The 24,194-nt window shown below is 43.4% G+C and overlaps 1 protein-coding gene and 1 pseudogene across 1 annotated transcript in view; both read left to right on the top strand.

Moving 5' to 3' along the window:
• The window catches only part of LOC102438368 (protein shisa-9-like), a gene marked incomplete at its 3' end in the record, with an annotated part of 261,481 nt that overhangs the window by 221,050 nt on the left and 16,237 nt on the right, over positions 1–24,194 (top strand).
• Positions 14,970–23,214, top strand: LOC102438065 (annotated as a pseudogene).

The raw sequence follows: 24,194 nt of genomic DNA, 5'->3' as shown, positions 1-24,194 counted from the left end.
TCCATCAATGCATTTATTATAATTTTGATTACAATCTACTAGAAAAATGTAACTGGCACATCAAATCTGCAATTTTATAGGTGTTACTGCTTGGAATTAAGCAAAGGTAGTGATATTAGACTTGCATTTAAGAAGAGTTATTGTAACAAACAGTATTTAATTAATTTGTTATTTAATAAACAGGAAGTGGGCAAATTTGGCAAAAACCATGAACATGTCACAAGCTTAGGAAAACTTATTTTGCATTCTCTATCCCAGGGGTGAGGAACATTTTTTTCTGCCAAGGGCCATTTATAATATCATTCGTGGGTCATACAAATTATCAACTTAAAAATCGGCCTGCTAGCTCAGCTGGTGTGACTCAGTGGTTGAGCATTGACCTATGAACCAGGAGGTCACGGTTCGATTCCTGCTCAGGGTACATGCCCAGCTTGTGGGCTCGATCCCCAGTGGGGGGTGTGCAGAAGGCAGCCGGTCAATGATTCTCTCTCATCATTGATGTTTCTAGCTCTCTTTCCCTCTCCCTTCCTCTCTCTGAAATCAGTAAAAATGTATTTTTTAAAAATTAGCCTGCTATAATTGGTCAAACATTTCGTTAACTCACCTCTAATGCCTTGGCAGGGCCAGATCAAATGATTTTGGGGGCCTTATATGGCCTTCGAGCCAGACATTCCCTACCCCTGCTAATCCCATTGGATGGATCTCGAAACTGAGGTTGAGATGGGTTCAGATTCCTCCTCCCGTGAGTGGAAAAGGCACTTTCCAGTGTCTTTCCTCTCGTCTTAAGGTTTACAATTCCTCACACCTGCCCTTCCCACAGCAGGCAGGAGAGTGGACTCGCTCTCACATGCTGATCGGTAAGTGAAATTCTTTCTACTGTGAATTTATTAAGATTAATTTACTAAGGTGGTTGGCGGATTTATGGAGCACTTAAAAATGTTAATGGACACCGTGCCCCATAAATCATGTCAACAGATCTTTATAAAAACAGGAGGGAGCTTTTCAGTGGGGCCCAAGGAGCAGCACTGGCTCCACAAGGTGGACTCCTACAACCTTTAAAGGAAATGGCAGGTATTATCAGCCTCAGTCTGGAGTGGTTCTCCAGCCAGGGAATTCTCAATGGGAAGCCATTCTCATAATAATAGCTGTCATTTGTTAATGCCTAGGGTTTGCACGGGGAAACCGTGCTTGGGCTTTTATATATGCTCTCTTTGATCCTGAAAATGTCAGTTTTATTATCTCCCATTTAATAGATGTGATGATCCTGGGAAGGGAAGGGACTTGCCCATGATTGTGGCAAGTCCCTGTCTCGCAGCTGCAACTGTGTCAGACTATTTGCAGTTCTTTCATGCTTCTAGGCTTCTGTGCTCATTGTTCCTTCTGTCTGGGGCACCCTCCTGCTCCCTCTTTATGCAATACTGGCCAATTTGTCCTTCACATTCCAGCCCTCCTCACTTCTCAGCCATCTGGTCATGGCACTCCCATGCCTACCCGTCTTAGCACATCCCCTTTGCTTTAAAATCAAGTGGACACTTCTTAGCACGACTAGCAAGGCAAGGTGGGAGAGGCCTTTCCCAGTGAAATCTCTCTCCCTTCTCCCTCCATACTCTCTCTGTTCCCACTTTACTTTTCTCCATAGCTTCATTATTATCTGACATGATACCTGTGTATGTTGTGTTGCCTTTCTCCTCCACTAGAATGTCACCACCATGCAGGCAGGTATTTTTGTATCTTTTGTCTACTGCTGTGTTCCTAGTACTCCCCCAGCTGTTGCAGAGAAGCTATCAAAAGTGAGGGCAAAGGAAAGGTCATTGGGTGTGATGAGTGGGAAGCCAATGGTGATCTTCTTGAGGTGTTTCTGAGCAAAGAAGCCAGACCCTGAGGAAGGAAGTAGGGACTTGGAGGAGGCAATGGGTAGAATAGTCTATTAAGATTTTTTTTCATTAGAACAATACTTTTGCATTCTCCTTTTGCTGCACTTCTTAGCAGCAGTTGACACAATTGCCCACTCCCTTCATTTCTGGCCTCTTCCCCTAGATTTTCTATGTTGTTTTATTTTCTTTAAGTATATATTCTTGCTCTTCTAATGGCTGATGGCTTCTTAGTCAGGCCACCTCACATTTCTGTGTAATAACCATGTTTTCTAGTTTCTGTATTTGATTGCTTTGACATCTTGAGGCCTTGCTGGACCCTGGTGGGACTGCCCATCCCAGGGTAAGCCTCTTCCTGGAGATGGTAAAGGACTTGCCTCAAGCATACCTTTCACATGCAAGCCAACAAATCCAGAGCCATACCGCCACCTCAGGGACTACTCTTCTCCCTTAGTCACCCAGGTCCAGGGACTAGACAACTAGGAATAGCTCCTGTGCCACAGATCTCGTCAAAATTATCCAGAGTAACCTCAGCCTGCTTACCCCGCCTCTCCCATTCCTTCCTGCAGAACCCACAGTAAAGGCCCTGCACATGTTTCCCCCTTGCTTCTCCCTCTGCCTCCTGACTGACCCTGGCACTTCCCCCTGTGCCCCCCATGGTGTGGCATGGCCCCTCCTCTCAGGATCTGTGAGGAGAATACAAGTTATTTTTTCAATGGTAATTGTTTGTTTCCTGATCTCCTGATCTGTTGGCTTTGCCATACCTGAAAAATAATAAAACCTACATTTCAAAACAATGTCATCTCCCTGAAGAGCCTTTTCCTGACTACCTATAAGACTCAATCCAGGCAAAGTGTTGGTTTCCTTCGTGGAGAGTACCATGAGTTGTAATTATTTAATTTGTGTGTTCATTTGTCTACTTATCTCTTTACCTCTACCAGACTCTTTGTATTAGTCAGAGAACCAGAACCAATAGGAGATGCATCTACTTCTACATGTACAGCAACATCTACATCGATATCTATACCTATCTCTATCTACATCTGGTAGAAGTTCCCGTTCAAAAGCCAGCACTCTGGAAGCCCAAGAAGAGCTGATTTTTCAGCTTGAGTCCAAAGGTAGGAAAATTCCAATGTCCCAGCTCAAGTAATCTGGTAGGCGAAGTTCCCTCTTACTCAGCCTTTTGTTCTATTCAGGTTTTCAGTTGATTGGATGAGGTCCACCCACATTGGGGAGGGCGATCTGCTTTACTTAGTCAATGAATTCAAATGTTAATATCACCCAGAAACACCCTCACAGACACACCAATAATGTTTGACCAAATATCTGGGCATCCAGTGCCCCATCAAGTTGACACATAAAATTAAGCATCACAGAGATCCAGGACCATGTCTTCCTTGATTACCATTGTATCTCTGGTACCTTGCACACAGGAGATGCTTAATGTCTGTCGATTGAATGCAGAATAAATACAAATGATTATTCTGTGAGAGGATCTTCTAGTTAGGTGAGGCTAGGCTGTGGACCAGAGATAAATAAGTTTGAAACTCCTTAGCTTAATACAATAAACCTCTATTTCTTATTTACACAAACTCTGCTGCATATTGGCTAACCCACCTTCATCTTCCATGGCCAAAGTAGTGGCCTGGAAATGGCTTAAGTCACTTCTGGCAACTTCCATTGGCCTCCAGTGGCCAACATTTGATCACATGTCTCAGTCTACCAGCAAAGGAGACTGGGAAATGTGTTCCCAGCTGTGGTGAACTGCACAGCATCGTTTGTCTGTACCATACCAGAAAAGGGATGAAGAGGCTGTGAACTACTGCCATGGAGAAAGCTGCCCAGGAAGCAGTGAGAGCTTAGGAGTAGCTAGAGATCTTGGGTTTGCTCTACATCTCATCAGCACCTGGTTTCCTATTTTTTCATCATCCCCTGAGAGGCTAAGAGCCCAGGATGTGAAGTTAGAGGGGCATGATGTACATCCACTTCTGCCATTGACCAGCTGTGTGGCTTTGGGTAAGTCACTTCACCTGTCAGTTTCTTTCTCAGCAACAGTGGCATCCATATCTGCCTCGTAGAGTTGACGTGAGAATTGGAGATTATACATGCATTCTGTCTGGCACGAACACTTGGCTCAATGAGCGATTGTCATCATTATAGTTGTTTTTATCTTCTTCATAAGGATAGTGACATCCCCTGAGACATGGCCCCTACCCAGCAATGAGGAAGTGGCTTCTAGCTTTTGGTTTCCAACTCCTTGCATATGGCGACTCCTTGGGAGAACTCACACCTCAGAGAAGCACCCTGCTTGGTTTGGGCCATTTCCTCTGTCTTAAGTTGCCACATGATCCGCACCCCTCCCAAGTCTGGTTGGAAGGTCAATTGCAGTCCAGCCCTCTTCCAGGATAATCAGTTTTCTATGTAGATGCAATTAGTGAATACGGAGTTGATTAGTTCATTATGAAAATACCGAGAACAACAGCATTTGCAGTGGCAGAGCTCTGGGAAGACAAATGTGCTCTCTTTTCATTTTATCAGTTGGGTCAGAGTGCCGAGAAAGTTAACATATTTTACCATAATATTAAGCCCTTTTAACACTGAAAGGCCATTATGTTAGAAAAAATTACCCCTCTGGGGTATTAATTAGAGAGATAGAGCTTAAAAAGTATCACAATCTCATTAAATTTCTCTTATACTTATGTTCACAAGGAATCCTTAATGTGAAATGTGGATGGAAAAACGCAACTCTGGCTGAAGAATTTATGAGACACAACAAGCACCCTATCTATCATTTTTAACGGAGAGACAAAAACAAAACATTTTGTCAGATTCCTGGCTTTGGGTTTCTAAAACAATTACGAGAAGCCTGGGCCAGAAGTCAGAGAATAATGCAGTCTTTGTAGCACAGTCTCTAGCCTCCCCCAAGACTAATGATGACGGATGATCCCTCTGGGTGGAAACTGATGCTCCATGTTCCAACCCTGAGTCACTCTCTTTTCTTGGGGCTCTCCTGGGTTGCACTGCGTCTCCTGCTGGCATCATGATTTAATTCTGAATTTTTACACATGTACTTAAAAATATAGACATTTAAAATACATGTTAATTTGTTCATGTATTCATCCCTATGGTAAATATCTATTGAGCCACCCTGGGTGCCATATGCTGGGCTAGATGCAGAGGATACAGTGGTGATTGGAATAGTCCCTGAACTTAGATGCATCTAGTGTACTGGAGGGCCTGCACATTAATCAGTAAGTCACAGAGACGTGTGACATTGCAAGAGGGATAGATGTAATGCACGTGGGAGGTATGACGTGCTGAGGCAGCTGATGTCAGGGAGGGTCAGGACAGGCTCCCCTTCAAGCTGACCTGTGGGAAGGGAGGGGTTAACTAGGTAGGGCTGAGTGGATGAATGGGGGTGTTTTGGGCAAAGGAAAGTGTTTGCAAAGGTCCTGCCCTAGGAGAGAAAGACACAGGACATTTGGGAAACGGAAAGGAGGCCAGGTGGCTAAAAGTGTGAGTGAGGGAGAGTGGCCTGAGGCTGGAGAGTGGGCAGGGGCTGTGTATGCAGGTTAAGGACTATCATCTTATCCTCAGAGAATGGAAAACCATTGGAGCGTTTTAAGAGGTGACATGGTCATTTTACAAATATGTGTCCACATAGACACACATACATACCATAAACATGCAACATTAACTATGTGATGCTGAGCGAATTGCTTTCTCTAATCCTTTTCACATGTATTAAATTATACTAATAATAAGATTTACATCTCATTTTAGTTTAGTTATTATATGAAACTAGAGGCCAGGTGCACGAATTTATGCATGGATGGGGGCCGGCTGGCCCACTCTGATTGAGGCCGATCGGGCCAGGCCAGCCAGGGGGAGGGGCCTCGGGCGGTTGGCCAGCCCCACCCCCTGGTCGAACTCTCCGTTGAACTCCCAGTCGAATTTCTGGTCGAGGGGGCAATTGCATATTAGCCTTTTATTATATAGGATAATCCAAGTTCAAATGCTACTCTTAGTGTTTGGTATGCTGTATGTACGTAACAAAATTTCCTTCCCTCCCTCTTTCCTTTCTTCCTCTCTTCCTTTCCTTCTTCCTTTTTTTCTTTCCTTTCTCTCCCCTTCTCTCTCTCTCTCTTCCTCTTCCTCTCTCCTTTCCTCCCTCTTTCCCTCCTTACCTCATTTCTTCTGCCTTTATCAACCTAATATTCCTGGTGAGGAAAAAAACAAAACAAAACAGCTAGCCAAAGAATGTATTTTGCTTCTTTTAACTTTTGGGACTCAAGGCTAATTTAAAAAACAAAACCACAAAACCAGGGACTCTGCCTTGCTTATTGCTCTTATTAAATCATTTGCTTTTCAAATTGATCAATCAGTGAGTATGAACTTGGTTCTGCAGAGATGGCCAGGAGATTGGACAGCTCCCTAATTATAACTCCTGCGCATCTTTATGGCACCAAGTACTTAAGCAGCCCTTATGTAAACAAACAGGTGGCTTTAGGCATACAAGGTTGCCCGAAACCAAGTAACTCCCTGATTGCTCTTCCCCAGGGTAATTTGAGTCCAGTCATTAGTCACGGCATCAAATCAACAGGCAGGGCCACTTCAAAGATGCACAGTCTCCTTGATCATGGTGTGGACTATTCTTCCCTCTTGTGGCATCATCCATGGCCCCTCAGTTCCATTTTGTGGGAAATAATAATGAAACATCATTCACCACCAACAGCAATCATTCAGCCTTCCAGTGCCTGTTTTTGCCTGTCTCCTAGGCTCTTAGAAAAGTGTTAAAACCAATCATATGACTTAATCACAATTCACTTATCTTGATGATTTCTTTTGTTTTATTTGGGTAAATCATCTTGCTATAAATTCCTGGTGGGCTATGAGAGAAGACACAGAATTTTAATTAACTAGTGATGAAGTGGAAATATTTTGAAACACCAAATAATGTATTTTGCTTGTCACCTAATTACTTATCTTCCAGTTAAGAGCACATTTCATAATATCTTACTTTCCAATCTGTTCATCTGGCATAAAAATTCCTCCTTGTGATTGTCATGTGCTCCCAAGTAGAGATCAATGCATTAGGAGCTCAATATGTAACGATGCTTTAATGACCTGATAATGTCTCTGTTATGCGAAGGGTTTTCTTGTTTCACTGAACATTTATTTTCTTCTCCAAGTGAAATTGTTTAAAAGGGAACTGTTATCAGTCAAAAGAGATGAACACACACACACACACACACACACACACACACCCCAATCCAGAAACAAAGGGTTGTTAATTCCGACTAGCTAGTGCCAACATTTTCTGTTCCCTTTGCTTTAACAATGCAACATAAACACACAGAAATGTGGAATGCATCCCAGAAGAAAAAACAGTCTTGTATCCTTTGACAAATTATTTTGAAAACCATGTGGGAATGGCATGGGCAGTGTGTGTGTGCATACACACACTCACCCCCCCCCCCCACACACACACACACATTATTCATAAGTGTAGACTCAGTTTGCTGACCGTGTCAGAGGCCCTGTGCTGCATAATATAGTATATAGGACAAGAAGACACTCTTTCTGGCCTCAGAGATCTCAGTCTAGATTAGCAGTTATCAACTGGGGGCAGTTTTGCTCTCCCACCCTCCCTATCACCCCAGGAACATTTAGCAATGCCTGGAGACATCTTTGTTGCCACAACTTTATGGGGGAGGGCTGTGCGACTGGCATCTAGTGGATACAGACCAAGGATGCTAGGAAACATTCCACAATGCTCAGGGCAGCCCCCACAACAAAGAATGACTTGGCCCAAGATGCCAATTGTGCAAAAATTAAGAAACTGTGCTCTAGTGGAAAAGATAAACAAAACAAACAAACAAAAATCAGCAATTACAATAGAGTCTGATAAGTAAATTCTAGGCCAGAGGAGGCCCAGAGGCTGTTGGAGCAAAGGGAGTAGAGCACCTAACCCAGCTTGGGAGTTCAGGGAAGGCTTCCTGGAGGAGGCGATGTCTGTATTCAGTCTTGAAGGGCGAGAAGATATTAACTAGAAAAAGAAATGGGAGACAAAGATATTCTGGGAAACACACACTGACTGCAAAGTGAGAGTTGTGGCTCCTGGTGTGGCCTTAAACATGTGCTATCCCCTCCCTGGGTCTCAGTTTCCCACCTCTCCCCTCTACCACAAAATGAGAGATTGGACTAGATGATTTCCAAAGTCCTTTCTAATTTCGTGTTTATTATTCTATGCCCCTGGTTTGCATCCATTTGTAAAATACAAAATCAATTTCTGCTTGTTTTTGTTTTTTTATTGTGGGGCTTTCTCCTATGACAACTGCCAGCCTCCTGTTTGTTTACCCAGTAACAAATGACTTTTCCCTGGGCCCAGCCTCATGCTGGGTTCTGAGAACACAGACATTTCTCCGCCTCCTGCCCCCGAAAGTCTGGCCCTGCAGTCTGCCCAGGGGAGCTTCCCTCCATCCTTGGGACGGGCTTGGGCATCTCCTGTGGGTTGAAGAGTTGTGAGCCCCTGGGCGCCTTTCCTCTTTCCTGAGCGGTGGTCCCAGGAGAGCTGGCGATGGCCTGAATCAGGACAGGAAACGTGAACTGGAACTGGGGACGTGGTATGTGAGGAGTGTTAACGAAAAAGACGAATAGGGTTTGGCCTGTCATTGGGGCTGGGGTGAGACGGTGCCAGGAGAAAGCCCGAGGCTGGGACTTGGATAGTGGGTGAGTGGTTGCCCTCCTCTCAGAAAAGGGAGGCATAGAAGGAAGAAGCTGGTTTCAGGTGAAGATGATGCTGTAGGTTCTGTCTCCTGGTCATGGAGACAGGGAAGCCTGTGGGAGCGTGAGAGGTCCACAGGGCCCAAGAAGATGGAGGCAGCTCTGAGATGGGCAAGGAGGACTCCTCGTGTGGGGAAAAGTCACACTGTGCTCCAAGCTGTTACTTCCTGACCCTGCGTAACAGACCAAGACCAGGACATGAGGAATCTATGGATTTAACATTAGGATCCCAATTTAACAATTAGGATCCCAATCCAAATTCAAAGGAGAGTTGAACGTGGAGTAAAACAATATGAGCTCCAGTCCCAGATCTGTCTGTGGAGTGTTTGCTCTGGGGCTTCACTTCTCCCCTTTTAAAGGGGGAGATGACCCATCCTATATCCCAGAGATGTTGTAAGCAGTGAATGAGAGGCTGGATGAGAAGAGTTCTTTGGAGGTTGTAAAGTTCTGTGATTTGGGTGGACATGCCCAGTGCTGGGTGCTGAGGTGGGCATATACTCCGGCAGAAGGTGAGGGTTAGATGTGACCCCTAAGGGAGGCAGGGCTGGTTAAAAGTCATTCCCCAGCTAGTCTTAAAGGGGCCTGGGATTACTTCCAGTGTTTCTCAGCAGGGCCACTGTCCACATACTGGGTGTGATGAATCGCTTTGTGGGACCTCACACATTCAGCAACCTCGATTCACAGTGCCCATAGCCTCTCCTTCTCTCCTTTATCATGTTTGCAATAAAAAAATGGCCTCTTCCACCCACCCATATGCTTCCAGGGGTGGGTGGGGTGAGAGTCACTGTGATTTAGAATGTCACATATAGGAGAACCAAGTAACAGAGAGCAACTAGTTGAAGCTATCAGGTGACAAAACTAGGATTCAAACCAAGGTATACTCTCTCTTTCTCTGAAATGTAAATATATATATATGTAAAATATAGAAATCATATGTAAATATAAAAATATATTTATTTATTTTGTAAATAAATTATATATGAATCTATTATATATAATATAATGAATAAAGATTATATGAAACAAAGATTAAGCTAAGATATAAATATAAATAAATATATACCTATTTTAATATATACATATGTATATAAGTAGATACATATATACATATACATTTACACATATATACATATATTTATAATTTAGCTTAATCTCTATTTTAGGTTCTTATTATTCCTAATGTTAAACACATCAGTCAATTAAGATTTCCTTTCTCAATCCATTTGACCTTCCCCTTTGTCCCCAAGGTCGCATCTAGACTCAGAGGAGGCTTACATCTGGCCTTGATTATGTGTTCACAGTGGCTTCTCCTGATGGATACATCTTCTGGTCTAGTTCTTGGCTGACGGGAGGCATCCATCCTTGCACCTGAAAAGGTGCTCATTCTCTTTTTCAGTCCCTCAGCATAGGGTCCATGCCATTCCTGCTGCTGTGCCCCTTTGTCCTGACCCCAGGGTCTGTCCAAGTTCCAGAGTCTCCTTTCAGAGTCCAGACCTCAACCACTATCTCTCTTGGGTCTGGTTGTTCTATTCCAGCCAGGGCCCAGGCTGCTGGGAGGCCTGCATGGACTCGCACTGGGGTTTCTGAATTTAGCCCAAGGCTTGGGCCCCTCGCACTTACGTAACTGGTGGTGCCAGTTACATCTGTAAGCTGGCTTTTGACTCAACACTATTTTTTTAACAAGTAAAATATAATTGCAGGCTTATTGTTATATTATAACCTTAGATGGAGGAGTGGGTGGTAGGGTGGGCTGAAACTCAAGACAGATAATGGCCTTATAGGGCTGCAGCTCTCAAATCACCCACATCTCCTCTTCTTTCTGTTTTTAATCTCTGGTTGAGACAATAGCTAAGCCATGATGTTGAGTTGGTGTTATTCATCTGTGTGGTTACTCCAAGGCTGGGAGGACACCGAATTCCAATTATAGGCCATTTGCCACGCTTTGATCTTTGAGGACCCAGGGTAGGGAGCCTTCACATCTGCTGATGGGGAAAGCCTGATTCTCTTTGAATTTTCTTCTCCCTGCCCACCAGCTAGGACTCTTTCTGATCCAGGGCCAAACTCTCTGATGTGCTTGGGGATCTGAGCTGTGGAGATCTACGTTTCATTCCTACCATGGGCAGCATACAGAACCCTGTCTCAGAGAATACACACCCACAGCTAATCAGTTGCTCTCTTATCTAACTTTGCCCTCTCCTATAGCCCAGAATTCCTCATGTCTTCTGGGCCCCAAACCAAAAACTAGCTTAGCAAATGCTCATCCATCCATATCAATGCTGTGTTTTGAAAATCAAACCCCTGGAATGTGACTCTTTTCTTGTCTGTTTCTCTTGTGCAAACTCTTCATGGGACTCTGGCTGCCCTATGGCCACCTGCCCAGTGAGGAAGGGTCACTTCATAAAAAGAAGCATGGAGGGGGCGTGGCAGTCAGCTCTTCATAATACCCCCAACACACAAATTAGGCACAACTAGTGCCCAATACTTTTTCTATTTAAAAAAAAATGGACATAATTTGTAAGTATATATCCATTCATGGGATTTTCTTCTTTTTGCCTAATATCCATCCTGCCCACTAAATTATGAGGCAGAAACTTGGTCCATATTTTCATTGATATAGTCACAATGCCTGGGATGACACTTTGCACATAGAGGCACTTCAAAAATACCTATTGAATGAATGAATGAATGAATGAGCGAATGGGCAGGTCTATTCAAAGAATATATAGAGAGGACAAGGTGCTTGCACCGGAAGGACAATGTGCACATAGAGAAGAGAACTGGGAGTTTTATTCTCAGGTTCTCAGAGAATCTTCTCCAGCCATGGTTAGATGTAGGTTGGGTCAGGTGTATGTGTGGAGAGAGAAGTAACGTAGAATTCTGGAGACTTGCCTCTCACTGATCCTGGCACTGACATACATTTGCTGAGTGACCATGGACAAGCTCATTTCTTTAGGTCTTGGTGGTTTTCTTTTTTTAAATTGTTTCCCATCTGTAAAATTTTTGAAGGGACTGGAAGAGTCTTCAGGGTACACAGTTCTACAGTCTCCTGAGGAGGCTTCTGCCGTGGATCTAGGGCCTCACGCATTGTAATATAGTCACTCTCCGGGCTCCTGACACAGCAGATGGGGTTGGTGCCACCCACGGCTGACAGATGAGCCTCAATTACAGCCCTCAGCATTTAACCACTTGGCAGAGTCATTAGCTCTGAGATTCTGGGGGAGCCCTCCTGTCCCCAGCAACACAGACAACTTCCCACCCCCATGCCTCTGTCTGTGCCAGAGACCTGGGAACATGGAAGAGAGGAGCCAGCCTCCAGCTATGGGTCGATGAGGCCTTAGAGAGAAGCCATGTTTGAACCTAGCAATTTGCCCAGAGAGCAGAAGAAGATGAGGTGGTCTCCAGTAGAACATTAGCCCACTTAGTCGAATTCCAGGTCCAGTTCCTCAGAGGCCAGCTGGTTATTTTTGTTGCCCTATTCAGTAACAATATCAGCCATTCTAGAAAGGCCTGATACTGAATATAAGGTGGCCTGAAAATTGAAGCAAACTTTGTTCCTCTCTCACTTGTTGACATTTAGGGCTTTGGGTGGCCAGTTATTTCCATGACAATCACAATTCCCTAATATCTATTGAGTGTTAACCAGATGCTAGGCATAAACATCTTTACATGCTTTGTCTTATTTTGTCCTCCCATCATTACACGAGAGATACTATGATTATCACTGTTTTATAGCCGAGGAAACAAAGAATTGGAGACGTTAAGAAATTGACGCAGTCATACAGCCACTCAAAGGCAGAGCCAGGATTCACACTCAAGCAAACCCACAGTGCCTCTCCTTTTTTTCTCAAGTGATTGAAGGAACTGCTCTGTTAAATAAGCATGCCTCCTGGCCTCAGCCCAGTGATGGGAAGGAAGGTAGGGCTGGAGAAAGTGCAAGTTCTCTCCTTCCTGCGAATGAATAGTTTTGAGATTCAACAAATCATGGCCTAATTGGAAAATTAAAGAATGAGACAAGGCCATTGGGTGGGAATAGAGTCCTTTTGCTGTAAAGAGGACCAGTCACAGCCCACACCTCCCTCTGCTACTTCTTTCTGACGGAAGGATGTGTGTTAAAGTACTGTGTTGGGAGCAGGATGGAATGGGTGGGACAAGACTTGAAATATTTGTTTAGATTTCTTTCTTTGAGTTGATGTTGGCCCCGGACATCGACCTTTATTATATGAGGGAGTTGCTGGTCAGTTAGAAAACTTTCCTAAGAGCCTGTTAGGCAAAGGACTCTGGCTAACATAGTTCCTTAACTTAGATTGGCCAGGAACCTATGACTTAGAGCTCCAAGGGTCTAGACATGTACAGTGTCCCTAAAGTGTTTGTTGAATGAATGAAGACTCTTTTTAATACTTTTACACTTTTACCTCTTGGCTCCCACAAAGAAGTATAGCCCTAGCCAGTTTGGCTCAGTGGATAGAACGTTGGCCCACGGACTGAAGGGTCCCGGGTTTGATTCAAAGGCATGTACCTCAGCGGCAGGCTCAATCCCCCGCCCTGGTTGGAGCGAGTGCAAGAGACAACCAACTGCTGTGTCTCTTTCACATTGATGTTCTCTCTCTCTCTGTCTTTCCCCTTCCCTTCCACTCTCTCTAAAAATCAATGGAAAAATATCCTCCGGTGAGGATTACTAATAACAATAAAAAAGTATAGATATATTCACGGTGTCTTCTTCCTATCTAACTTTTAAGATAAATTCACTCCCCACAGCCCTGTTGAAAGAAATTTGTCGTGTTGGGTTGTTTATGACTCCACCCCTCTCAAGCCACAGAAGTTTGAAGCGGAGAGTTTGGGGAGAGGAAGGATGGTTTGGGATCTACTTATGTAGCAGCTACTTCCACTGCCTCACAAAACTGACAACCTGGCAATACCCTCACCCCTTCCGTTTTCCGGGGCCCGCCACCTCTGGGATGTTTGAATCTGTCTTCTGCAGCTCTCCTCTCTGGCTCAGTTTCCATTTTAAATCTAATCCCATTTGGACCCCATGTTTCAGAGATTCCTCACAGTTTCTGGTCTGCCAGCAGTACGCATTGTTTCTTAGCAGGGCCATGTCTTTACATATTTTGAAAACTTCTAAACATTTACTTTACATTTATATTCAGTAAAATTCATTCTTCTTGGTGAACGGTTGTATGAGTTTGGACAAGTGCATGGAGTCACGTAATCACCACCACAAATGACACATGAGGTTTCATCCCCCCTGTTCACCCCCAAATTCTCTACAAAGACTGCCCCTTTGTAGTCAACCCCTCCTGCAAACCCCTAGCAACCACAGACCTGTTTTCTGTCTCTCCAGTTCTGCCTTTTCCAGAATGTCTCATAAATGGAATCACATAGGAGCTAGCACTGTGCGTCTGCCTCCTTTCATTCAGCATAATGAGGGTATTAATAGGCGGTTCCTTTTCATTCCTGAGAGGTATTCCCTTGTATGGATGTTCGCAGATTGTTTGTCAGTCAGCAACTGAAGGACATTTCATTTGCTCTCCATTTTTGGTGACTATGAATGAATCCACTTTACATAGCATGCAGGTTTTTGTGTGAGTATAAGTTTTCATTTCTCCTGGTTAAATACCTAGGAGTGGGATTGTTTGGTCCTATTATAAATATGTATTTAACATTTTAAGAAACTGCTAAATAGTTTTTCCAAAGGGGTTGTGCGATTTGCATCCCTCCAGCGGCCTGTGAGAGTTTTAGTTGCTCCGCATTCTCACCAGGACTTAACATTGTCCGTGTTTTTTGTTTTTGTTTTTGCTATTCTTACACATATGCCATGATATTTCCTTGTGGCTTCATTTTGCATTTTTAAAAATATTTTGATAATATTTTTTAAAAATTTGATATAGGAGGGATGACTCTAAGGTATGCCCTGTCTTGAAACAGAGGTTGCCTCTGATCTCTGTACCTACTTTTAAAAAATATATATTTTTATTGATTTCAGAGAGGAAGGAAGAGGGAGAGAGATATAGGAACATCAATGATAAGAGAGAATCATTGACGGCACGCCCCCCACTGGGGATCGAGCCCATAACCCGGGCATGTGCCCTTGACCGGAATCGAACCTGGGACCTTTCAGTTCGTAGGCCGATGCTCTATCCACCAAGCCAAACCGGCTAGGGCTGTACCTACTTTTAATATCACATATGTTATAGGGAAGTTGTCTCCCTGTCTGCTACCCACATTGGACTGTGAGCTTCTCAAAGGCAAGGGTGGGTTTTATTCTTTTCTCTTTCCCTGGTCCCCAGAAAGATGCCTGGCCTAGGATTGGACATGGTGATTATTTGGTAAGTAGGTTATTCAATGAATAAATGTGCTCAACCTGTAATTAGAAGGGATTTGATTTATTCAACAGTCTGAGAGTGCCTAGAGAAATAAATGATTAGGTTGTTTTTATTGGGCTAGGATATATATTTTTTTAATGGTAATGTTGCCCTGGCCAGATAGCTCAGTTGGTTAGATCATCATCACGATATGCCAAGGTTGTGTGTTTGATCCCCAGTCAGGGCATATACAAGAATCAATCAATCAATGCATAAGTGGAGCAACAGATCAATCTCTCTTCTCTTCTCTTCTCTTCTCTTCTCTTCTCTTCTCTTCTCTTCTCTTCTCTTCTCTTCTCTTCTCTTCTCTTCTCTTCTCTTCTCTTCCCTTCCCTTCCCTTCCCTTCCCTTCCCTTCCCTTCCCTTCCCTTCCCTTCCCTTCCCTTCCTTCTCTCTCTCTCTCTCTCTCTCTCTCTCTCTCTCTCTCTCTCTCTCTCTCTCATCAATAAATAAGACATTTTAAAAAACGGTAATATTATGGGAAAGAAGATTTAACATTATAGACACTTAAGTGTGTCAACCAATAAGGCCAGTGTTTTCAGGACATGTCTTGTTTTATCCTTTCCTGTCCTGAACTTGTCATAAATAATCAGATAGTATGGAGACAAAAGCACTGGCTTTGGACTTTGTCTCTGCTACTTATGATCTTGAATAAGTACTTCAAAGCTTTCCTTTGCCTCAGTTTATTCATCTGCAAAATGAGCACAATAATGCCTAATTTATAAAGTGGATTTGGGTATAATGAAGGGCATGTGGGTAAAGCACTTGATATGTGTGGGGTTTTCAAATTGTGGTAAAGAATACATAGCATAAAATCACCATCTAAATGTACAGTTCAGTAGCATTAAGTATTTTCACTTTGTTGCAAAACCAATTTCTAGAACTTTTTCATCTTGCAAAACTGAAACTCTCTACCCATTAAACACTAACTCCCTATTCTTTCTCTCCCCAGCCCCATGCCAACTATCATTCTACTCTCTGTCTCTATGAATTTGACTACTCGAGGTACCTCATATAAATGGAATCACACAATATGAGTTTTTTGTAACTGGCTTATTACCTCAGGGTTCAGGTTGTGGTACCCATCGGACTTTATTTTTGAAGCTGAATATCATTCCAATGTATGAATATACCACAGTTTGTATATCATTCATCCCATCAACAGACACTTGGGTTGCTTCTACATCTTGGACATACAAGAGTATGTGAATATCTCTTCGAAATCCTGTTTTCAATTCTTTTGTTCACTTGTGTGCTGCATTTGGTGAAACTTAGTTTCCCATTTTCCCCTTTTATATGCAATGAAAGGAGGTGCCAAAGGTCCATTAATTTGCCTAAAGCCTTATAGCTGATAGTTTTGAACGCAAGTCTTCTGTCTCTCAATGATCTATTCTATCTCAGTAACGTTGCTTTCCTCTCAAATCATTCTCAGGAAGAGGGATTGGCATTTTGAGTGACAGAGAAAGCTATTGGCAGAACTTGAGGAGATCTGGAAGAGGGGTGTCCATGACTGTGAATCTCATAATCGTTCACTTATACGCTTTGTGACAGGCCCTTAGAAATGGAATTTCCAAGCTAAGTGGGAGAGATTTGCAGCTCAATTACGTGAGTAATTTAATAGACAAAATTTTTGAGGCTGATAGGGTGATAGAGAAATCAGAATAGTATGCCTCCGTGCATTGTGAATCTTCAACTGAAGCATGAGCTGAAGGCCTTTCTGGTGCATACTACAACATTCCTCCCACAGCCCCTGATGGGGGACTGTCTGTAGGCTCCTCCAACTCCTCTATAGAATCATCTTTACCTGAGATTTGATGGAGGCATATTTCATCTTCTACCCATAGGCACGTGTGCCGTGTTCTCACTTGGAGGGTACACACATGAGCGGTGTAGCATCCTGAGTGCCAGGAGGAGCCCAGTTTTCTCATTTGTTATATTGCTTTGCTTTTTTTGTTGTTATTATTTGCTGTCCCAGGCATCAAATGGTCCATAAACAGAACACTTATCCATCGCATATCCAGTTGAAAAAGATAAAAACAAATTTCAAAGCAACTAAAATGGTTGTTGCTAAGCCAGCACATGCAATGCATTTTTCTATGTGACTGCCTGTCACGGCGGGTGCCTAAAAAATGTTCCTTTTTCCTTATCTTTTCCTGTATTTGAATTCAGTTCCATGCAAGCAGCTAGGCTAGGTCCCTGAATGGAGGGGTGGGGAAGATAAATTCCCTGACTTCAGAGGTCTGGGACAACAGTCATTGAAAACAAATAACAGTATTCTTATGGATGAAGAGGGAGTTAAGGGGTGTTACATGTTGAATTGTGTCCCCCCAAATTGATATGTTGAAGTCCTAGCACCCAGGACCTCAGAATGGACCTTGTTTGGGAATAAGTCGTTGCAGGAATACAGTAGGCCCCCTGATCTGTGTTTTTGCTTCCTGGGGTCTCAGTTACCCATGGCCAACTGCAGTGTGAAAATATGTGTGTGCGAGGAGGGGTGGATTCCAGAGATAAACAGTCCATAAGTTTTAAATGGCAACTGTTCTGTGTAGAGTGATGAAATCTCCTGCTGTCTTGTTGGTGATGTGAACCGTGTATTCACACTACATACTCTGCTCCCCAACCTTCAGTCACTGAACAGCCATCTTGGTTATCACATCTGTTAGGATACGCAGTGCTTGTGTTCATGTCACCTTTATGTTACTTAATAATGGTCACAAAGGGTAAGAGTAGTGATGCTGGCAATTCAGATACGCCAAAGAGAAGCCAGAAAGTGCTTCCTTTACATGCAAAGGTGAGTACAGTCCAATTAGATACTTTAAGAGAGCGATAGAGAGACAGACCACATTCACCCAACTTTTATTACAGTATATTGTTGTAATTGTTCTCTTTTATTATTGTTGTTGTTGATTTTTTACTGTACTTAATTTGTAAATTAAACTTTATTATAGGTATGCATATGTAGGGAAAAGCATAATATATATAAGGTTCGGGACTATCCAGGTCTCAGGCAACCACTGGGGGTCTTGGAATGTATCCCCGCAAATAAGGGGGAACTACTGTAATTAAGTAAGATGAGATCATACTGGAGTAGGGTGGCCCTCTAATCTAATATGACTAGTGTCCTTATTAAAAAGGGGAATTTGGACACAGATGTGCACACAGGAAGAGCACAACGTGAAGATGAAGGGACAGAGATTGGGGTGGTGCATCTATAAGCCAACGGACTCCAAAGACTGCCAGCAAACTACCAAAAGCTAGGCGAGAGGCCTGGCACAGCTTCTCCCTCACCATTCTCATAAGGAGCCAACTCTACCGACACCTTGATCTTGGTCTTCCAGCCTTCAGGACTGTGATAAAATGAACTTCTGTTGTTAAGCCCCCCAGTCTGAGATACTTAGTTATGGCAGCCCTAGCAAACTAATACAGAAACTGTATTTAGGATACGATGGGGTTAGGAAGGTCCTTGGAGGGCATGATGGTAGGCTGAAACTGGTCATATGATTCAGACTTACCTTGGAAAGATGTAGGAGAGCATTTGCAGAAGAAAATAGTATTTTTCCACAGGCTAATTGTTACTTTAGGGTTTATTCTAACAAATTGAGTATCTTGTTTGAAATCTCATATTAGGGCTTGAAACAATGATACCTGGGAGGACTGGCTGCTGCTCACCGTGCAGCGGGTAAAGCAGACTCAGCATGATGGAGGAGAAGAGAAACAATGATTAAATAGATGGAATCATGAGAAGGAGGACACAGGGAAGGGAAGAAACTGAACAACCACGTCACTCTGGGGCTACTGAGTGAAGGGGCAACCATCCACTGTTAGGTGATCTGATGAAATGGGCCACTGTGAGCATAGACCACCTTTTGTATTTATAAAAGTGATGCTGAGCCACCAATGGACTTTAGCCACCTTAGACATGTCCTGTTTCCAATAGAGGAAGCGAAACCAAGAAATTGTAGTTTCTCGAACATACATGCAGTGCTACTCTAAACTAACGCGGTCTCCTCTTCTTGTTACTGTCTTTGATCGTCTCCCTTTTACAAAATGTGGACGAAGAAGGCTTTCTAAAACTGGGTTTGGTACCCTCTCCCGTGTGCTTTCACAGAGCTCTGTGCGTTGCTGTAGCATAGCACTAGCCATGCTGGTTTTAACATCCTCCATCTCACCGGCTGTATTTCTGGTCTGCCTCCCATCCTACACTGTCATCTTTTGGAGCACAACCTGAAATCTGAAATATATCTTCATCCCCCAGAGCCTGCATAAAAATTGGCCAAAAGTGAACATTAAGTAAATATTTATTTAACAACCTCAGTTTTTAAAATTTTCCCATCGTAAGTGGTGAAAATAATTTTTTTTTGCATGCCCTTGGGTAGCACAAATGCTTCATCTGCCAAAGGTTTTACAATGATATATGCACATTTTGTTCTTCATTGCAAATCCCTGCCACCAAGATTCAGTAAGATGGGCTTAATTCTTTCTCTACATAAACCTTTTCTGATGAGAGCCTAGCCTGTTATGTTCTCCTCTGACAAATTCAGGGTAATTTTGAGATTGATTTTATTTATTTTTTTGCTTGCTTGTGGCCAGAGAAAAAATCTACATGGTGTATCAAGCTATAATTTTCAGGTTTTCTCTTAAAAAGGATGCTGGCCATAAAGGTTTGGAACAGATAGAAAGGAAAATAGAACTAAAAACCAGAGCTCTGTTATGATTTCTGAAGGTCTATTCTCTTACCAGTGAAATGGGCTCTGAAGGAACATCTCCTGCATATTTGCTCTCATTTGTCCAATTGGAGACAAGGGAATAATCTGGAATGTGTCCAGGAATCTGAGTCCAGAGGGGGCCTTATGGAAACCTAACACCCTCTTCTTCTCATGGTCACCCCATCACATTGTCTTGGTTTCCTGGGCAGGAAATATACAAGATGAGCCCAAACCATCTTGCAGGACATGAAAATAAAGTAGTTCTCAAAAAAAAAGTGATGTAGGTATGTCCAGTGGACATGAGAGCCAACTGGAAGAGTTTACAATTGCCAAACCTGGAACAACTTGAGCAACAAAACAAAATAATTAGCATTGGATTATAACCCAAAGTATAAAATGCATTCTTCGTGTGTCCAAATTGATATAAATAAATGATTGAATAAACAAGCAAATGGGGATAAAGAAGAATTTAAATAATGATATAGATACTCCATCCTTACACGTGGGCTGGTTATAGTGACTTCCTTCCAAGGAATATGATATGAAAAAGAGGGGAAACAGCGTAACTTCTGTGGAAAGACGTGGTAAACATTACCTCGGCCAGCTGGTTTGGGTTCATGTCAATAGTGATAAGTCATCCTAGTACCTATCCCTGATATGTTATGACAAGAATGTGCCTTTATCTCTATGGTTTTCCTCCCCCAAATCCATAATGCAGGTCTAGTGTTGAGAAAAGCATCAGACAAATTTCAGTTGAGGGCCATTCTGAAAATACCTGACCAGTATTGCTCAAAACCACTCAAATCATCAAAACAAGGAAAGTCTGAGAAATTCACAACCCGGAGGAACCTAAGGAAACATGACGATGAAGTTGAATGTGGCACCAGAATGAGATTCTAGGACAGAAAAAGGACAGTAGTAAAAACTAAGTGAAATTGAATGGACCGGGGCTTTAGTGAGCAATATTTCTGCATTAATTATGCCAATAGATGATATTAGTAACAGGGGGCTCTGGGATATGTGGGAGCTCTCTATACAATCTTTGCTGTATTTCTGAAAATCTAAAACTGTTTCATAATAAAAAGTATATTTTAAAAAAGATATTGTCCCTTGCTGGCCAGCGGCTGGAGCCCATGGCCACCTCTGCCGCCCCCAGAGTAGCCTGAGTGGAGGAGGCACATGTGAGTTGCCCAGAGTCCTCTGGTGCCAGAATACCTAGACCTCTGGGCAGGAGCCCTTCAGGTGGACTGATCTTCCTTTGCCCCTCCACACCGCACCCCCCAAGCCCTGACAGCAGGGCTAGGTCTCCCCAGACGCCTAGACTGACTCCTCAGGCCGAGCCCTGCATGACGAGCCAGGCCCTGGGTCTTCCTGGTCTCGGGCTTCCTTCAAACTCAGGACAGAGGCTGGAGGGCAGTGAGCACCCTGGACCTGGGCATTTTCTTGGGGCCCAGGCTGTGTCTGGGTTATAGCAACTGGGAGCTCCCTCCTGCTGCCACCTGTCCAGCTAGGGAGGGGCTGGCACGTTCCCACTGTCTCCTTCTGCACCTCTCCCTCTCCTCCCATCCAATAACAGGTTTCTTTTCCCTCTCCATTGGAAATCTAGTCTCAGAAGGACACACAGCCATTTGTGTGTCCTTCCCAGCTCCGGGAGCACCCTTAGAAATATTACCTACTTATCAGGGCTAAGAATCGCTCATTCTTGACTTGACTTTTCAGCCCCTTTGGGAGACAAAAGTTGTCCCCTTAACAGGCTTTTAACTGACACCTCATGCCTAGCACCTTGTTCATTCGGATCACCAGCTCCCTGGCCACATCTATGTGACTTCCCCCATCCGTGAGTTCTATTGTCCTCTGGTCTCTAATCTCTTGCTCCCAGAACATCTGGTCAATTTCACCCCTGGGTGGGAGTGTCCAGGGGGCTTTGGCCCAGGATCCCTCGCCCTAGAAGGCAGCTCCCAGGTAGCGAGAGAATTGGGCATCAGGTACAAACTAACCTGGCAGCTCAGGAGTGGGTGCTCCACTCACCCCACACAAGAAGATGAAAAAGCAGTGAGCTCAATGCATTGATTGGCTTGTCTGGGGACAGTCAGAGAAAGAATCCCAAGGAAGGCTCAGGCCACTGCCTGCTTCACGCTGAGCCTCCTGCCTCAGACACTGAATCCAGCTCCGAGGAGGAGGAGGAATTCAGTGTAGTTGGAAATCGCTTTCGATTTGTCAAGGGTGACTGTTCTCTGCTCTGTGCTTTTGCTGTCCTGCGTTGGCTTGCTATGGAAGTCCGCTGCTCTGAAGGAGGATCTGCATGCCCTCAAGGAAAAATTTAGAACAATGGAATCTACTCAGAAAAGCTCATTCCAATAAATTTCCAAACTTAATGAAGAAGTATTCAGCAAACAAAAAACAACTAGAAAGATTGAATTGGAGAGCTGGGCTTGAACAAAGTCCGGAGAAACATCATAGACATGAATAAGCAGATTTCTCTGTTGAATTCTGCAGCAAACCACCTCAGAGTCCATGTTAAGTCAGCGGCAGATTTAATTAGCCTGCTTGCCACGGTGGAAGGACTTCAGATGAGCGTAGCTTCCATTGGCAATACCGTAAACAGTGTCCCTCCTGCTGTGGAGGCAAAACAGAAAACTGTGGACGGACACAAGAAGCCATGGAGTTACCACAGTGATATGAATCAGCACTCCTTGGCAGAAACTAGGGGAAACAACCAGATTATTCCATTGCCTTCAGCTCCATCAGAACTCGGCAACAAAACCCACAGTGAGAATTTGAAACAGGATATCTTGTACCTTCACAACTCTTTAGAGGAGGAGAACAGTGCCCTGCGGGGGGGGGACCGGAGACAGAATGATCTTAAACTTGAAGGGATGAATGAGGCAGTCAGTAATCTTACCCAGAGTCAACTTGGTAGAAAGAGATCGGGTTGCTATGGGCAAGGTAGAAAAGCAAGCAACTGTCCTTCAGGAGGAGGGGTGATAGAGCGGCCACTCTGAAAAGAGAGTCTTTACATCAGGTGACCAGACACAGTAAAAACCCAAAGCATAGAGAACTCAGATTCTCGGGTATCTAAGCTAAGCCAGACACTACAGCTGATCAGTATTCTCACCCACAAACTGAGAGCAACAGGTCTCCAATTAAGGGCAAGTACAGAGTTTCAGAGCCATCAGCATTGCCAACATTTCCAGTCTCTGAGAGATCATGTTGAGAAAGCTGCCCAGCTAAACCTATCTCCCTACTACGAGTTTCCAGCGTCTGAGACCTTTGGGATTTATTCCATAAGACTGGACAGAACATGGATGGGAAGCTGACCTCCCAGGAAATTTAGAACTCCTTGAGTTCTGCTATGCCAGCACCAGACAGTTTGAGAGAGTTTGATGCTGACAAGATGGAAGATATTCATTCCTGGAGATAAGAGTAGCGTATTTAAAAACCCTTAAGTTTGTTTTTTCTTTATATGATATTCAGCTTGGTGTTGGCTAACTTTGATTTTTTTTCTAGAAATAATAAAATTTAGTAAAAGCGAGATGAAGTCTTTTCCCATGAATGTGTCTTCTTATCTCATTATGGCTTATGTTTCTCTCTCTTTCAAAACAAGTTTTCTCCCCAAAAGAGCTACTTTACTTTCTTGGAAAGGTTAAAATATAGTGTAAAATTAGCCTGGTACTTTAGGCAATTTGAAGATTACTCTTTTGGTTGCCTTCCCCTACCCCTTTTTTAAAATATATATACCCTGATGGATTTTGTAACAACCAAATAGCATTCTAGCAATAAATTGAGTTAAACTGCTATATTTGTATATACGGTACAGTAGATAGTATATCTGTACCTGGAAGCTATTTTTTTTGAGAACTAATTTATATAAACTATATTTGAAGGTAATGTAGCTTGTCCTTTTTAGTTTCAAATTTGTATTCATAGGCAGATAGTTTGAGAACACCTTAACTCTTCGTTGTATGTGCGTTTCTTTTGCATGGGATAGCTATCCATGGAGGAGTCTTCTGTTTTTTAGTTTATCATCTGTTCTCACCTCAAGCTGGTCCTGCTAGCATCATCCCTGAGCAGGTATAAAGTTCCATCCTTTCCCCCTACTCATTTTGGTAGAGGTGTTCCTACCATACTCTCCGGCTAGTAAATACCCTTGTCACGCAGCCTGGGAAAGTGCCCTATCTCCAGGCACAATGAGGGCATCTCGAACTCCTTTGTTCTGAGTTGATCAGATTCATTGGCTTGAGAAGAGCCTCAGAAGCCTATTCTTCCGTATTAATTCTGGATTTTTATTTGTAAATTATCTTAACTTACCCAACCTGGGACTTGTGTGTAGCTGTCTGTAATCAAGACTCACCTGCCACATCTCAGCTCTGAGAGGAAGGTCGATGGTAGTGCTGAGTTTGGTTTTGGTTTTGAATACTTTGAACTTTTCCCTCTGGCATCCACTACTGCTGCTTTCCTAAATTACCCAA

This window comes from Myotis lucifugus, unplaced genomic scaffold (genome assembly GCF_000147115.1).
Source record: "Myotis lucifugus unplaced genomic scaffold, Myoluc2.0 scaffold_528, whole genome shotgun sequence".
NCBI lineage: Eukaryota > Metazoa > Chordata > Mammalia > Chiroptera > Vespertilionidae > Myotis > Myotis lucifugus.
Note: the sequence above shows the minus strand (reverse complement) of the source record. Positions and strands in the feature narration are given on the sequence as shown.